Source organism: Alligator sinensis, unplaced genomic scaffold (genome assembly GCF_000455745.1).
Source record: "Alligator sinensis unplaced genomic scaffold, ASM45574v1 scaffold1140_1, whole genome shotgun sequence".
NCBI classification, from domain to species: Eukaryota; Metazoa; Chordata; order Crocodylia; family Alligatoridae; genus Alligator; species Alligator sinensis.
In genome coordinates, this window is record NW_005842441.1 from 595,569 (window position 1) to 613,330 (window position 17,762).

The window sequence follows — 17,762 nt, forward strand, 5'->3', positions numbered from 1 at the left end:
TGCCCATGTGCTTGGTGGTGGACCCAGAAGTGAACATGAGTCACACCTGGTACCTTGAGGTATGTAGAAAAAAACCCCATAACATATAAAGCTGTGTCTATGGCCGACTCATCAAATCTCTCTGAATCGAATCAGGGGCTTCTGATTCAATTCAGAGAGATGAATGGGTCTCCCAATTCCTTTTGGGATTTGGAGATTCAGCTGCCGAATCAGGCCAAATCTCCTCTGAATCGAATCAATGACCAAAGCCATGCACAGCCCTACTAGGCATGCACATAATTGTACTGGCTGAAGAGTGAATGACAGAAGTTCTATTGCTAGACAAAAACAAGTACACAGACTGAAGCAACTGACGTCACTGTTCTCCACAGAGCTTTTTTATACTCGTGAAAGTACAGGAGAAGACCTGGTTAGGAATGCTCTGGGCACTGACAGACATGAAGCTCCCTGCTGTAACTCACAGCACTTCACATAAAGTGCTATGCGTTACAGCAACCCCCTCAACCCAACAAAAGTTCAGTGTTGGGGTTGGGAGGATAAGGGAATGAGCTCCACTTTGGATCCAATCCAGAGGGAGCTCCATATCTGCAGCTTCCCTCCCCTCACTGCCCTGCCTCCCTCACCTCTATTCTGGTGCTGTCTGCACAATGGGTGGGGGAAGAAGGAAGGGAAGGGAGCTCAGGCTGGGGTTTTCCCATTCTGTGCTGGAGTGTGGCAGGTAGATTAGAGCCTCCTGCCTTGAGGATGCTCCAATCCACTCCCCCTCCTCTCCACCCTGCCTGCCAAGCACAGGCTGGGCAAAGCCCAGCACAAGCTCCTCCCCTCCCTTGTCCCCACTCCAGTCATGAAGACAGCACCGGGGTGGGCTAGGCTGCATCAGCCCAGACCTGATCAGACAGAAGTCAAGGAAGGCATCTCAGCTTCAGAGCACCTTCATCTGAACCCTCATTACATGAGGGTTAAAATTTGTTGTGCTATCAGGCACTTTTAAAGTGCTCTGTAGCCATGCACTTCTGTCAGGACATGCTTGCAGAGCGCTTTCAAGGAGCCAGTCGCATGACAAAATTTCACTTCTGTCAGTGCCCTCTGATTAAAAATAGGTTTCCCTAAGAAAATGCTAATTCAAAGCAGAGAAGGTTTTATAGCATCATCCTGGTTTTGACATGATTCTGTTGTAAGTCATGGTTCCATCAGACCCACAGGTTCCTGCCAATTTGCTTGGTGGATTGCTAGGAATTCCACAGTACTGAGTGTCTGCAGGTTTCGGGCTGTCCTACCACGCAGGCAGCCAAAGGACCAGGGACTTCTGCAGTCTGGGCCAACAGAAATCTCTGAACTCCTACAGATGTGGGGAACCAGCAAGCCTAGAAGCCAGAAGTCCAGTTCCAGTCTGTATGAGACAGAAGCTTCCAGAGCTGGAAGCTCTGGCAGCTGCCGACAGAAACTGACCTGATTCTTGTCAGCTTCATTCAGCAGTTGCCAAATACCCTGGGGAGTGTACCAGTATAATTGTTCCAAAAACACTTTTAAGCATTTTCAAGTGTTTCAAGTTTTAGGTTCTGTGAAAAATTTTCAAGTTTTGGCCTTTCCTCCTAAACTGAGACAAACATTTTCTAAAAAGAAATGTGAACATTATGGCAGCACAGAAATTCAGTCTCCTTACCAGGGGACCAGCATTATCCACCATTGTGGCTAACTTTAATGAGAGAGTTAAGGGTAAAGAAAAAATGCAAGGGGGAAATACAAAAGAGTGATATGTAATAATGATCAGAGCGAAAGCCAATCACCTGCTCAAGTTTTGGTTTTTTTCCCAATCACAAAATGCAAAAACCACAGGACACTCAAGGAAATATCTACTTAGGATACCCTGGCCATAAAACATAGGAAGGCACCAGTGTAGACAACACTTCAGGGTCATTCCTAGCAGTCACTCTCCAGCATACCAGAGACTAAGGGCTCAAGGGTGCTTCACCAGGCACATTTTTTTGAGCTTGCCTTTGGGAGCCACTGAGTGTTCTGGACCATCTTGGCCAGGTATTGACATTTGGATGGAGATACAGACCTGTCTGCAGGGTCCTAGCATCAGTCTTGTCCCCATTAATGCTAATGTCAAAGCTCCCATTGATGTCAATAGGTGCAGAATCAGGCCACATCAATGTTCTTGTTTTGCCTAGCTCTGGAAAAGTACATAAATAGATTGTGGGGAGGACATGTCCCTCAAAACTTTAGTAGTAAACACTGGAGAATGTGAGAAAATTTAAATAAGTTGTGAATGGAAAATTAAGTGTGGAACTCAATGGTAGCAAACAGGTGAAAAAGAAGAGATGGGGGATTTTTTTTTTCAAAATTGCTCAATACTTGCAATATTCAATTTCTTGTCAATGGGCATTGGCATTAAGGACAGCAGTTAGGTCAGGCTGAGCCCTTTCAAAATTGTACCTTAGAAGATACTATCATTTATACTCTCTAGTTTACCAAAAACTGGAAGTGTTACCAGTCCAGTATAGAGCTCCAGGGCACAAACTGACCACTGGCTCGAATCAAAGAAAGATTGCCATCTGCCTATACAATGACTTGGTGCTCAGAAAGGTAACAGATTAATGACCCTGGAGAATGAAGCCTACCCCATTAATAGGTACCTACCTTAACAGATGAGAGGAATTGGGGTAGAGAGTTGAAAGCCATCCCTAGGAGCTAGCAGACAGTTCAACTCAGGGGTGATTGGTGCCTCCTGAGTTTGGGGGGCACAATTTGTGGGCAGGCCCAGGGGCAGGCCAAAAGCCCCATATCCACTCCTATACTTCTGCGCCGCAGCTTCCTGCACCCCCCACCAACATGCCAGCAGCCCATGCAGCAAAAAAAACCCAAACTGCCTCATCCCACGCGCTGCTGAGTCAGGGGCCAATCTCAGGGGAGGCACGTACCCCCACATGCTCCCCTTATCAGTCACCTGTGGTTCAACCCATACCTTACCTCTGTGCTGATCTTGCCACTAACACTGTCTTCACTCGGAGACCAGTCACTGAGGAACCCCCTCCTCCACCCCGGTTGTCAGCTGGCCACTGGGGGATTCCCCCTACCCCCAGTCATGCCCCGCTGGTGCCCCCCAATACTCAGGAGGCACCAGTCACCTATGCAAAGAACTGAACTAAGAACAACAGAGACCACCAGAAAAAGCAGTATATGGCAAACTTCTAGTCACTTGCAATTGGAAAAAAAAAAAAAGAAAGAAGTTGAGAGGTGAAAGAGCCCATCCATATCCCATTACCAAAACCACCTGTCTACAGTTGTGGGGAGTTTTTTAAGTTAAAAATAATCTTAAAATGATGTGATGAACAGTCTGAAATAGCAAGGATACATCCCAAAGTGCTGAAGCCAGTGATCTGTTACAGACCAGGATGACTCATGCCTCAAAAAACAAAACTAAATATAATCTTATGGACAAGTGTGTTGAATGCCTCTTCTGTTCCCTGGAGATTTAGGGCACTTAGCCCATATTTCTAAAGGCCTAAAAGAAATATTATTTTTGTATATAAACACAACTGCAGGTCACCTTTCATTTTAATTGATGGTGTTGGGTGTACATTGGAGAAAGTATTGCAATTCTCTTACCTTTACAGATGGAGGTTGCCAAAAACTTCTGTTAGGCCTTAGGCAAATGACATCTGAAAGATTCCTTATTGAAGTAACATACATGTTAACTGAATACATAAGAAAGGAATCCATTAAAACTTGGGGAACAAGGAAGACTAATGCACAATAAAAATGGATCCAGTTATTTACTCGATCTTGAGCTATGTGGGCTCCAGAAGTTGAGGATGTTGGCTACAAAAGACCAACTGACGGGATCATAATAAATTCTAGTTTATTAGACATGATGTGAAGTTACCAATAGAACCATAAATGAAAAGTTTGAGTCATGGGTGGTGCTGGTCACCTTAGCACATACACATGCACTCACTCACACCCATGTAGTATAGCGTATAGTAGCTGCTGTAGCAACTGTGAGAGCACTGGGGTCAGTATATCTACCTATCTGAGGCCCTGGAGTCTGCTGCCAATGGTCAGCTTCCTTCAATGTGATGTCTTCTCCAGAAAGGGGGTTGCCTGCTTGTCCTTCTGTCTCGGTAGGTCAGGTGCTGGATGAGAGGGTGCCACTGAGGGTCACGCTTCACTGCCTTTTATCCCTTTCTGGCAGACTTGTGTGATCCCCCAGCATCATCTTGGTGACCCAATCTGGAGGTCACTGTCCCACATGGGTTGAGTAGTACATGACAGCTCTTAGTCACAGGGGTCTCTACCTGCTGGTACCTGAAGTTTCAGGAGTCTACCCTTGACTTATTGACTGTATTGTCATGGATTACAGGAATAGTCAATAGAGTGGGTGCTTAGTTCTAGGAATCAGTTCCTTGGTTTGATTAGCTTAAAATGGCTTTTAGAGTAGAGTTTTGTAATGATAAGTTTCTCTGGCTAGCTTATTGTCACTTAATAGCCAGAGGTACTTGGTTTGTAATTCATGCTCACGTTCATTCAAGGGACCACCCAATATAGCAGGTTTTATCGCTTTACAATTACAATTTCAATGCAGTTTTTAACAATGATCCGGGGTATAACTTCATTTTACAGGGAGTACATACCATAAGGGTTTAAAAGTATAAAATATAAAATACAAGATGCCATGGTAAGGATGAGACAGATGAAATATAAAAATGTACTGTGAGAAATATATAAAAATGCAATGTGAGGTAGTAAGGATCAGAGGCTACTGGGGACAGTAAGTGAGCTAGGTTAGCACCAGGATATATTTACAGTCTTCGAAGTGGATATTTTAGTTATTTGATTTTCTTTAGGTGACACTGAGCTTAATTGAGATGTAGATGTAGTTTTTATATTTCTCCTACAGAACGTCACTTCAGCTTTCTGGCTTGCTCCAAGCCTTGCCAAACCCATGCAATGAGTGTGCTAGGTCTCTGCCAATACTTAGAAGGAAAAAGAAATGCACAAAATATGGGGCTGTGGGGGGATGCAGGCAAGAAGGGGCTTCTGTTATATCAATGTCCAGAAGGAAAAGAAAATGTACAAAGGGGGTTTTCTGCTACAAGGAAATAGTGTCTGAAGACCAGTTGAAGTCAGGAAGGGGCAGAAGCCACAGACATAGCTACTTAGTTCCATGAAATGTCTATGGTGATATCTTCTCCCTAAATAGGCTTGAACTAGGTACCTTTTAGGCATAATGCCAGGAGCTTGGGAAAAGATGCATACTTCTCTGCCTCAGCCCTTCCAAAATAGGAAGAAACTATTGTTTTTTTCTTGATTAAATGCAGCCTTTCCACCTCTGCAATTTTCTCACATCCAATAGAAGTGCAATTAATTTATTACAGAAACACTACAAGAGAAAGTCATAGACTAGCAGTGAATTTCAGGGCTGCTTTTTGCCAGAGCAATAAAAGACATTTCAAAATGTCTTGTTTTTCTAAAAAAACATTTTGTTCATAGATTGTAAGGCTGGAAGGGACATCAGCAGATCATAGGGTCCAGCCCCCTGCACCAGACAGGAAAGACAGGTGGGGTCAGGTAAACCCCAGCAAGATGTCTATCCAGTCTCCTCTTAAAGATTTCCAGGGTGGGCGATTGCACCACCTCTGGAGGGAGCTTATTCCACAGTCTGGACACCCTGCTTGTGAAGAAGTTTTTCCTAATGTTGAGCCTGAAATGGTCTTCCAGGAGTTTTTGGCCATTACTGCTGGTTCTCCCCAAGGGTGCCCTGGTGAATAGTTGTTCACTGAGCCCCTGATGTACTCCCCTGATGTAGCGGTAAACTGCTATCTTGTCCCCCCTCAGCCTTCTTCAGGCTGAAGAGTCCCAAGTCCCTCAGCCTTTCCTCATATGGCTTGTCAGGAAAGCCTCTAAATCATACAGGTGTCCCTTCTCTGGACTCTCAGTCTCAAATTGTACCACATCCTTGATAATGTGCAGGGCCCAGAACTGGATGCAGTGCTTGAGTTGGGGTCTCACCCAGTGCCAAGTAGAACAGAAGAATCACCTCCCTGGTCTTGCTGAAGATGCACCGACTGTTGCATGCCATAGTATTATTTGCCCTGATAGCAACAGAGTTGCACTGCTGGCTCATATCATGCTGTGGTCTATTATTACCCCCAGATCTCTTTAATTTGTAGTGCTGGTCAGGTTGGCATTGCCAAGCCTGTAGGTATGCAGGGGAATCTCTGTCCCCAGGTGGAGCACTTCACATTTCTTGATGTTGAACTTCATCTGGTTCCAACTTGCCCATCTTGCTAGTGTGTCTAGATCTGCCTGTATTTGTAGCCTATCTTCAAGTGTGACCACGCTTCCCCATAACTTGGTGTCATCTGTGAACTCGGTCATTGAGCTCTCCACTCCCTCATCCAAATCATTGATGAAGATGTTGAAAAGTACAGGACCAAGCACCAACCCCAGTATGATACTGCTGCCCACTTCTGATCAAGATGACACAGATCCGTTCATTAGGACACTCTGGGTCCTACCCCACAGCCAACTTTGTACCCACCTAACCATCTTGCAGTTAAGCCCACCATCTTCCAATTTTCTCACAAGAACATCGTGGGATACCAGATCAAAGGCTTTATGGAAGTCAAGGTATACAATATCCACCACTTCTCCCTTATCCAGGTAGCAAGTCACCCAATTATAAAAGGAGATAAGGTTGGTTAGACAAGACCTGCCTGGGACAAAGCCATTTTGGTTGTCATTCAGAATCCTACCTTCTGCAAGCCTATCACACAGACTCCTTAATGAATTTTTCCAGGATTTTCCCTGGGATAGAAGTTAGGCTAATTGGCTTAGTTACATGGGTCCTCCCTCCTCCCTTTCTTGAAGATAGGCACAACACTGGTCCTCTTCCAGTCCTCAGAGACCTCTCCAGATTGCCACAAGTTTGGGAACAGTTTCTCCAGGGGCTCTATGATGACATCAGCTAGCTTCTTCAGCACCCTAGGATGGAGTTCATCCAGTCCTGCTGACTTATGTATGTCTAATTTCTTTAATTGATCACACACCAGTCCTATGGCAACAGTAAAGAAGCAGTCATTTCTGCCCTGCTCATTCTCTACCCTATTTGGCTTGATTTTCCCCATGGCCCAGTGAAACACCGAGGCAAAGTAGTCATTCAGAAGTTCAGTTTTCTCCTGTGTTGGTAACCAGCTGTCCTGAGTTGAGCAATGGACCCACACTCCCCATTGTTTTCCTCCTGTTCCCTATGTACCTCAAGGAGGACTTCTTGTTGTCCTTGATTTGTCTGTCTTGCAGACGGTGAACACGATGGTTTCATGCTCACCGTCACCCAGGCTACCCTCTATTTTTAAGTCGGTCACCAGGTCATCTCCTTTGTCCAGGACCAAGTCAAGCAGAGTGTTACCTCTGGTTGGTCTGTGCACCTCCTGAGCCAGGAAGAGCCCTTCAATCAAGGTCAGGAAGGAACATGACTGGTCCAACTTGGCTGAGCATTCCTCCTAAGAGATGTCTGGATAGTTGTAGTTGCTCATGACTACCATGTCCCACGCATGCACAGTTTTTGTCAGTTCTTGGGCAAACTCCAGATCGAGTTTCTCCCCCCAATTTCGTGGTCTGTAGTATACACCTACAGTTAGGTCTCTTTCTCTGCACCCCAGCACAGCTTGACCCAGAGGGTTTCAAGCTGCTCTTTTTTGGAGCCGATGTCAGCCTCCAAGGAGGAGTATTTCTCTTTTACATAGAGAGCTACACCTCCACCTTTCCTCAAAACCCAGTCCCTTCTATGCAGGGTGTAGCCCTCGATGGCTACGCTCCAATCACGTGAGGAGTCCCACCAGGTGTCTGCAATTTCTACTAGGTCATACTGCCCATCGGAGAGCAGGAGGGCTAGCTCCTCCTGCTTGTTCACCATGTTCCTAGCATTGGTATACAGGCACCTGAGTCCTCCTGTTGAGACCCCCGGCTTTCTGTCATGCTGAAGGAGTGTTATTCCCTCAGCTCTTTCAGGAGCTGTTCTCCCTAGTGTCCCTATCTATGGAGCTTTCTTGTATGTTGATCCCCAGGTAAGCTCTAGTCCAGGGGTCGGCAAACCCTGGCACACATGCCGAGTATGGCACGTGACGCCATTTTGCTCGGCACACCATGGCCAGTCCCAGCTGTGGGTAGCTGCTGGAGCCCAGGCTGCTCCCAGCAGGGCTTGTAGCATCCCAGCTGCCTGCTGGGAGCAACCCAGAGCCGGGGCTGGCTGTGGCCGGGAGACTGCAAACAGCTGCGCCAGGCTCTGGAGCCCTGGCATCAGCTCCGTACCGGTGTGTGCACCCACGCATCAGACCGGGCAGTGAGGGAGGGGCCTGAGGCAGCGCAACCATGGTCTCTCCCCTGCTCCCGGCACAGAGCTGATGCTGTAGCTGGGAAGCCCAGCGCAGTTGTTTGCAGTCTGACTGCTGCAGCTGCCCAGAGCCCAGGCTGGCTACAGACAGCTGCAGTGGGCTCCAGAGCCCAGTCACCAGCTCTGTGCCGGGAGCAGGGGGAGAGACCAGGGTTGTGCTGCCTCAGGCCCCTCCCTCCACTGCCTGCTCCAATGCACGGGTGCATGTGCTAGTACAGATCTGATGCCTGGGCTCCGGAGCCCAGCGCAGCTGTTTGCAGCCGGCCCCAGGTCTGGGTAGCTGCTGCCAGCCACAGAGCCAGGGCTGGGGGGCAATGGGCAGCAGGGCTGGAGGGCAGGGGCTCTGGGTAGGGGGCAAGGGGAACAAGCAGGGCATCCTGCCACATACCTCCTGCCCTCATTTTGTTTTTCTGGCATGCTAGCGTTCCAGCACTGTCCAAGGTAAGCATTGTGGGAGGTTTTGGCATTCTGACCAAAAAACATTGCCTACTCTAGTCAGTGTTTCCCAGTCCCCCAGTGAACTCAGTTTAAAGCCCTGTCTAGAAGATCAGCAATCCTGGCTGAGGACAGGAACTTACCTCTTCATGTGAGGTGAATGCTGTCCCTTCCGAGAAATCCTTTATCCCAGAAGTGTGCGCTGTGGTTGAGAAAACTGAAGCCCTCCCGGTGACACCACTGTTGAAGCCATTGGGTGACTTCCTCGATGCAGCCTTCCCTCCTTGGACCATGGCCTGCAACTGGGAGCACAGAAGAAATGACTACCTGGGCCCCCAACCCCTTGAACCCAGCTCCCAGAGCCCTGTAGTCGCTCATGATCCAGTCTGGATTGCTCCTGGCTGAGTCATTCATTCCCACGTAGATGAGAAACATGGAGTAGTAATCTGAGGGCTGGTCTAGCTTGGTAATCCTCGCTGCAATGTCTCTGATGTGGCCTCCAGGGAGGCAACAGATCTCCCGGGCTAAGGGGTCTGGACAGCAGAGGGGATGCTTGGTGCCCCACAGGAGTGAGTTCCCCACCACTACTACCTTGCACCTCCTCTTGGGGGTGGCAGCCTGCTGTTTACCTTCCTCCTCCTCTGCTGTCACCATCCAATATTCAAGTCAAAACTGCCTCTTTAGCTTCATGATCAACAGGCAGTGATTGCTGTGCTGTGACTCGGGGTCTTTTGTTGAGCAGACCCACAGGAAGAGTAGATTTAAGCTACCATTCTTTCGGAGCCTCATAACACAAGAGTATGGCTAATCCCATTTTTAAAAACACCGAATTGATGTTCTGGTAGGAGACATATATATTTATATGAAAAAATAGATATGAGTTCAAACAGAAGAGTGTTCCAGCTGCACATAACTGAGAACTTACTCTTTCATCCCATTTGGGAACAAAATAGATGTTTAGTAGTCAAGAAGCAGATTACGGGTAAATAGCTGAAGAAGGGAAGTCAAGTTTGAAGAGATAAGCATTAAAAGAACAAGCAGGTTATCAAAAACCCATTAAATTTCTTCTGTACACAACAGATGGAAATGATGGAGATATTGGGATGTTTGTGCTCCACCAGATAGTCCAGTATATCTGGGATAGAAAATCTGACTGGGCTAGTGTCCTTTGCCAGACACCAGGAAGAGAACCTACCTATTATACTATCTGTATCTGATATAAAGTCCATCTTTTCTGTTTACTCTACTTGCAAGAACCATCCAGCATCCAGGCTAAGATGAAGCGTGGGGAGATCTAGGTAAGAAAAATCCCCGCTTTCCCGACTAATGGTGCACTTGGGATCTCTCACCTGGAAATGCAGGAGGTCTGGATATCAAAACTTATCTGAGCCATGCAAGTTTCTTGGGGCCAGGTCCCTACAGAGGGTCTGTAGGGTTAGACATCTGGGAGGAAAACCTAGTTTCTTGACCAGGCTACCTGGATTATATCTGAGAGAAAGCTGAGGCTGACACCTCCACAGGAGCAGTAGGACTGTTGACTTAATTTGAGAAAAAGTCTATGACTGGATAAGAATAGCCAGTTCACCAAGGACCTTCAATTGTCAGCCCTGAAACTGTCCCTGAATGGACCCAAAGGAGCCTAACGAATCAAGCTTTTATAAGGCAGTGCCAGACACAGTAGAGAGTCACCACTGGAGTATGAACAAGGGTGTATCTATATAAGATGCTTTACTGCACAGTAGACTAATCAACTGCACAGTAAAGTGTCACTATGCAATTGTGCAGTAGGCTACTGCATAGTAAAATAGGCTAATGTGCAGTTATCTACTATCTGAAAATATGCGTAGTAGATTAACTGTGCATTAGCTACCACGCAGTAGGGCATGTGTAGATGGTGGCTGGAAACAATTTGCTCCTGGTCATCCCAGGCAGCAGAGGGCCCACTGCTGCCTGGCTAAGCTTAATGTGGTCAGAGCTGTGCTGCTTGCAGGATCAGCTGTCTCCTTGCCATATGGAGAATCAGGACACCCTGATCCCTACATGGCTGGGAGGCAGCAGCCAGAACTGCTGCCCCCCAGTCAGGTGGAGATTAGGTCCATGGGTGGGGAGAGGTGTCCCTGCCTTACAGGAACAGCCACATGGAAAATTGGGACCCTCCCAATCCCCATGTGGTTGCCAGGAAGCATCCCTGCCAGGCAGGGATGCTTCTTTCAGCTACATGGAAATTGGGTCCAATCTCCAGGTGGCTAGGATGCAGCAGTCCACCAGCCCCCTGCCAGCCCTGGGCTGGCACCCAGGGGAGCCTGAAGCTCCCCCAGCTGCTGCAAAGGGGCAGAGCAGGGCAGGGGTGCAGGAACATCCCGGGTCACACCCACTCCAGTTGGCAGCAAATTTGCTCCCAACCCAGGGCACATGTAGACCCTTTCTTTTTTAAAAATGTGCAGTAACTTTACTGTGCATTAATAGGATGTATAGATGCACTCCAGAGTGGCTATCAGTCAAAACCAATTCAGATTATGGTGCTGAAGCAGGTAGTGCTGGCAACACTGATGAAGAGGTTCCAAATGAAAATGGTGTGTGTAGAAGTGCTACCAAAGTGGTGGATATCCGTCAACAGGCTCAGTATTGATGGTATAGGATAACTGGGTGGCCCTTTGAAAGACTGAAGTAATTCAACGGAGACAACCAGGCACTAGCACTATAATGAGTTCTCCAATTTCCTAAATCTGATGTGTAGGTCAGGAAACTGATTGCCCTGTATGAAGCAGGGATCATGCTACTGAAGTAGGGAGAAGGCCTTATGCCTTGAGGTGCTAATGCTTCAGGGAAGAATCGAGGTGCTCACTCTCTGCAGCTAAAAAGAAGAGAGTAATTGCAGGGTAGAGCGGAGCCTTTTTTTCCCCTTCTGCTCAGGAACACAAGGTGGGATTGGCCTACAGCAGACTGTAGAGGTACTACTGAAGCAAAATGTCTCTGACCAGGGAGTGAGACACTCACAATGAGAATGTGCATGTAGAAAGCAAAAGTGATTGTTCTTACATGTGGCAGTTGTTCTTTTTAAACTGCTGTATAGATCAGTAAACTTGTTTCCTGTTTTGGGTTAGGGACAGAAGTTACACATAAACCAGTTTAAGTGATCAGAAACTGGTTTAAACCTGTAACAGAACAGAAGCTCAGTGCACATAAAACAGTTCCAGCCACTCTGAAACAGGTGTAAGACAAACCTGGTTGAATGCAGTATCAGACTTAACTGATTTGGGTCAAACCGGTTTATGAAACTTCTGTCCAAGACCCCTTCCTGGTTCAAGTTAAATCAGAGCCCAGCATGCTGGGCTGGCCTGTGTTTTCTGCTCCAGAGAGCAGGGCTGGCCTCACCCCTCTGAGGGCTGAATGGCAAGGAGGTGGTGGGAGGCAAGACCAGCTGGGGATGCAGCCCAGTCTACAGGGGGGGACTGCCCCCCCCCAGGCAAACTCTGGCTGGGGGCTGGGGCTAGGGAGGGGGTGTTAAACACCTCTCCTCCCTCTCAAACTTAATGCTGGCTGCAGCTGTGGACTACAAATCCCAGAGGCACCTGGAAGCAGAAAGAGGAATTGATCAGCAACCCTTCAGAGTCCTACTGCTGTAATTTTGGACTGGAAATCTCAGAGACCTTGGGGGCAGCAGGAAGAGGAAGTGAACACAGCCATAGAGCCATACTGTAGCACCCCCAGCTTCTGGCATGAGCCACTTCAGGCATGTGGCTGCATTTCCTGAGCCAACACTGAGCGGGACTATGAAACACTTGGCCCATATTTGGCAAACATGCTGATGGAAACTATCAGTTGGTCCTGGCCCCGCCTTGCCCCACCTCCCCAGAGAAAAAAAAAAAAAAAAAAAAAGAAATCCTTGCCTAACATTATTCCTGGATCATCACAGCTACAACATCACTCTACCACTACCTAAAGAAGGAGACACAAATGCCATTATGTCATTATAATAGCAGAGCATTTGTTAAGTAAAATATGCCTGGGTAAATTTAGGAAGAGGACTATATTTCTGCTATAGAGGAAGAGGAAAATTAACAATTATTCTTGTCAATCTGATCTGAGGAAAATTCCTTCCTGATCCCAAATCTGATGTGTGACAAAGACCTGTTAGCCAGACACTGGGAACTTCCTTACTAACATTAGGAATACCAGTATACCATCCAAGCCAAGCTTCCTTTTAAACTCTTCTTGGGGACATCAAACACTGGAAGCCTCACATCACATGCTTCAATCCTATCATATTAGCCCTTTCACAAAATTTGTAAAGATCCACCTTGAAGGAATTCAGGGTTTTTGCCCCCTCTATTTTGTTCATAATGCCATTCTAGAGCTTTACTCCTGTACTCATTCTTCACAGATTGCCTCAATGTCCCATCCCATAATATGTTGGTAGCACATATTCTGTTCAAGGTTGTAGAAATTTGGGGTAAAGCTGCCCAGTGTAAGAGAAACACCAACCATATTCATCTGTATTGGGCCAACCAAGAGTTTTCTGGTTGTCTTCAGGTAGCTTCTGAGGCTACTCCCTGCTTCCATTCTTGACAGAGAATGACCCAACCCAGAAACACCTTTGGCCTTGGTAACTGATAGGAAACTAGCAAGTTGCTTCACTCCCGAGCCTGTTCATTCATTCCTAAGGCCTGAAATATCCAAGCTGCCTCTCCTGTGACTTGAGGTTTCATCTTGAATTAGGCCTTCTCTAATCCCTTTTAGTAGAAGCACACATTCCTGATCCTTTTGCTCAAGGGTTACTCTGCCTGTATGCCAATGTGAGAATTCCCATCAGCATTCTTGCAGCACCAGACACTACACTACATATTTGCCTGGATTCCTGCTAGAAACATCTCTACAATTTTTTTTCATTAACACACTCCAAAAGGAAAACTACAGATTACCTTATACCTTTCTAGCTCCACCTGACCCAACCACACCACTTTATTTAACTCTCCAGGACCAACTATTGAGTTTCCAATTGCCCTTTCCAAATGGGAAGCACTGTGAGAGAGTTTTCCAGCATTGCTGGATCCAACCAATCCAGCAGGCTATACTGTTCAGCATGCAGCTATTATTCTCCTCTTAAATTTATAAATGGCTTGATGCTTACCTGCCCTCAGGCAAGCACACTCAAATCCCTCTCACTGCGTGATTGCAGGAGAAGTAGCACTGTCCCACACCCCTCCATTCAGACCCCACTAGTCTTTCTTCCAGGCCAAAAGGAATGGTATACGCTTAACAGAAGTTTCCTCGACTAATCAGGGAATCATGACCACCTGTCCTGTGTCCCACCACAAGTGTCCACTTACCATCATGGTTAGGAAATCCAGATAGCTGCATCCCCTTGGGGGATGTATTTAATGCAGTTTCCTTGTATGCGAATGTTGTCTCATGTGGAGCTAGAAAGTGGTTGGGTCAAGTAGAGCTAGAAAGGTATAAAATATTCTGTAGGTTTCTTGTAAAGATGGTGAAGTCCAGAGAAAAGGAGACAATTTATTCTAGTCATCTTTCCTTTGTCTTTTTCCATAGCTCAGGCACAAGTGTGTCTAACCCAGCACATGAAATCAGATTCACACCAATGTCGCATTCCACCCTTTTAATTTTATTTAGCAGCATTTTTCATTTAGGTGTCATTTCAATTTGGCATTCAAAGGAGACCCATGTGTTCACCAACCAGTACAAGGAATTCTCCTCAATTTGATACCAGAGAAAATGGACAAGAAGGGGATGCAGCTATCTGGACTTCCTAACCACTACTTGTAGGTGAAGTTAAAAGAAAAAAAAAATAGAAATATATATTTAAAATATTGTTGTTGCCAGTTTGTGGACTAATTAAAGTAATGGAAGTTAATGTGCTAAATTAATTCTGACTTGTTAGCTACCGTGTATTAATACTGCTGGGAGGATTGTTCGCTATCCAAGTAGGTCCTTCTCAATTTCAAGCCCTCTCACCAATACTCAAATAAGAATCCTTTGGAAAATGATACTTCAATTACAAGAACAAAATGCACTGAAGATACCTTTTCATGTTTGAGTAGCTAGCTAGAGGTATGAAGCTACTTGCCTGTGGCTTTTGCATTACTCACACATTTATCCACAAATTGCGTATGTGTTCAGCAAATTATTTTTTATTGCTTAATGGACATATGAATAATGCAAAGATTTATTTTGGTCTGTTCATTTTTGCCATCATTCTAGCTCTATTTGAAGTTCCGCTGAGTATCAGTTTATGGTTCCCATGGCTTCCAGAGACAATTATGTGGTGACATCTACACAATTCAACAGTTAAATATAGTGGGCTAGATTCTTCCATTACATCAGTGTGACAACAAGCAGAATTTACAAGTTACAACTCACAGGCAATTCTTACATCATAAACAGAACTCCCCCAGAGAGCCTCCATACAGCCACAAAAGCACATGATACGGCAATCCTGTCCTTACTTTTTGCCCACCTGGAGGTAATGAGGATGTCAGAGAGGCCCTGAACACATGAAGAGGCTTCTTAATTGCACAGAGGAGGAAAGGAATAGTGTAGTTCCATGGGTGCATAGGGGTGCGACATGGTATGACCACGTAACAGGGCACCATCCCTAGGGTGGTTAAGAACCCCTGGAAGCACCCCAGAGTCCCCTTTATTTTAATCCATTTCTGGGACATCTTCCCTTCACTCACCTGCCACATCTTGCTGTTCCTTTTGGTTCTTTTGGCTTCCCACATTGGGTATTCGCTCCAGAGAACACTCAGAGGTGAGGAGCTCCTGCCTTAAGGGCTAGTTGCACAGCTCCATACCACTCCCGCACCATGCCCCATGCCTCACAGGTATTACACGACCGCACCCCTGTTAGGCCACTGCCCCTTTAATGTGGCTAGACCTTCTATCCTACGCCCACTGTGTTGGACTTGGCTTCAAGGCACTAGCTCCACTCCCTCCTTTCCTGTTGCTGGGTCCCTGGCCCCTGTCTTCTGTGCTGCTGGGCTCTTTGTCCCCTCTGTCTCTGCACCCCTCTGGCACAAGGCTCTCTGGCCCCTGTCACTCTGTGCCTTGCACTATTTGCCAGGCTCCACTATGACTCAATACTCACTGGAGCCTTTAGCCTGCCCTGGCAGGGTTCAAGGCAGTTATGTCCCTCTGGGCACTAATGAGGTTTCTAAACCTCCCCTTCAAGCCTCATCCCAGACCTCTGGTTTCAACATTAAGCACTGGGGCTATCACAAAGGAAAAATAACAGAAGCAGTGTGCCTGCTTACCCCCTGGCTCCTCCTCTCCAGGTTGCTCCGTTTTTCACCCCAGCCTGCAGAGCTGTTTTATTTCAGTCTCCTGGGCATTTAGGAGCCCACACATCCACTTTGTCTGGCTGACCCCTGCTGCCTCAACCCAGGGCTTATATAGCACCGGCCTGAGCACTCTCCTGGTCATGGGACAGCCCCAGTCAGCTGACTGCCCTGCAGAGCTACACTTTAGCCCCTGCTCTACTGCCAGACTGCACTCTGAAGACTCTGTCTTTAAAGGGGATGGCCTGCTTTCTAGTAACAGGGCTAGGGCTCCCTGTTCCAGACCATCTCTGCCCATTCTCAGATACCTTCAACTGCAGAAGACAGGTTTCAAGTTTACACAATAGCAAGAGGGAAGTAGATACATGGAGATGAAATCAGGGAGCAGTTTAATTCAGTTAAGAGGAGCCAATACCAAGGGGCTTCACAGATGTTTGCATCTCTACCAGTGGAGAGGGTCAAAAGTACACAGAGGAAGCCAAAAATGGCTGAATTGAGACCACAGCCATGAGAGACAAACAAAGCCTTTGCTCAGGGAAGGTATTAGGGCAGTGGAAATTGGGCAATTACACAAAGTCCCTGTGCTGGTCAGGGACCCTGTTTAGGCTGGTGACTAGTAAACAGTAGGGGTCCAAAACTTAACCATTTTGGTGCTCCCAAAAGGTAGACTCCTGCTGCTGAACAGTTAACTGTGACTGAATTAATCAAGATTGTATTGTATGTAGATTGTGTCCATGTGAAGGATTTAAGATAGAACTAGAAGCAGAGATGGGAAGAAGGGTTCCTTTTCATGATCATCTGTAGAATGCCCCATTATTAGGAAAGGTTTCTTTCCACTTCATTGGCACTCCAGGGTCTTCCTCTTTGCTACCCTACAGAAAAGGATTTCACTGATATACAGTTTGCTCAAGATTTTCTTGTGCTGCTTGCAAATTTCAACCATATGTAGTTAGCATTTGGTCTTTTCTTTCCTCAGATCCATGCCCCATTTCTTTAATCTGATCTTCACTTGGTTATCCTTTAACAACTGCATTTCATTTCTTTTAGTCCCAGTCTATTTATAACTGTCTGTAGAGCAGGAGTGTCCAATGAATGTGGGGCTGGATCAGGAACTTTTTATCACCCTGTGGGCCAGCGAGCCATATTCAAAGACCTCACAGGAAGCAGTATCACATCAGGAAGTGATGTCACGTGACCTTTAACACCAATAAAGTTGCAGGAAGTGACAATGAAATGGGTCTGGAAATGTGGTTTAAAATCCAAAATAAAAACAATATAAAAGCAAGAATGAAATAATACCAAACACTTGACTAAAATAAATACTTTCGCTTCTACTCACTTATCAGTGAATGAAAGAAGCATAATGCCAGCTGACCGATGAAATGTGGAAAAGATATCAGCCAGAGTGGAAACTAATCAAAGCAACAAAATATGGGCATTTTTGAGAATAATCTTCAAGAAGATTTACTTTTATTGAATTAATAACTTGTTACTAACACATCTGCTGCACTTTCCCCCTACCTGTGCCAGCTGGTCCCAAAAGGCAGGAGGCTTCAACGCCACTTCTGCTGGCCAGTGCCGACCCAGCCAGGCATCCCCATCAGCACGTGGGAAGCCAGCTTCAGCCGCTTGCT

At 46.5% G+C, this 17,762-nt stretch overlaps 1 pseudogene; it reads right to left on the reverse strand.

Moving 5' to 3' along the window:
* Positions 1-17,762, reverse strand: part of LOC102379617 — a 65,062-nt pseudogene that overhangs the window by 4,670 nt on the left and 42,630 nt on the right.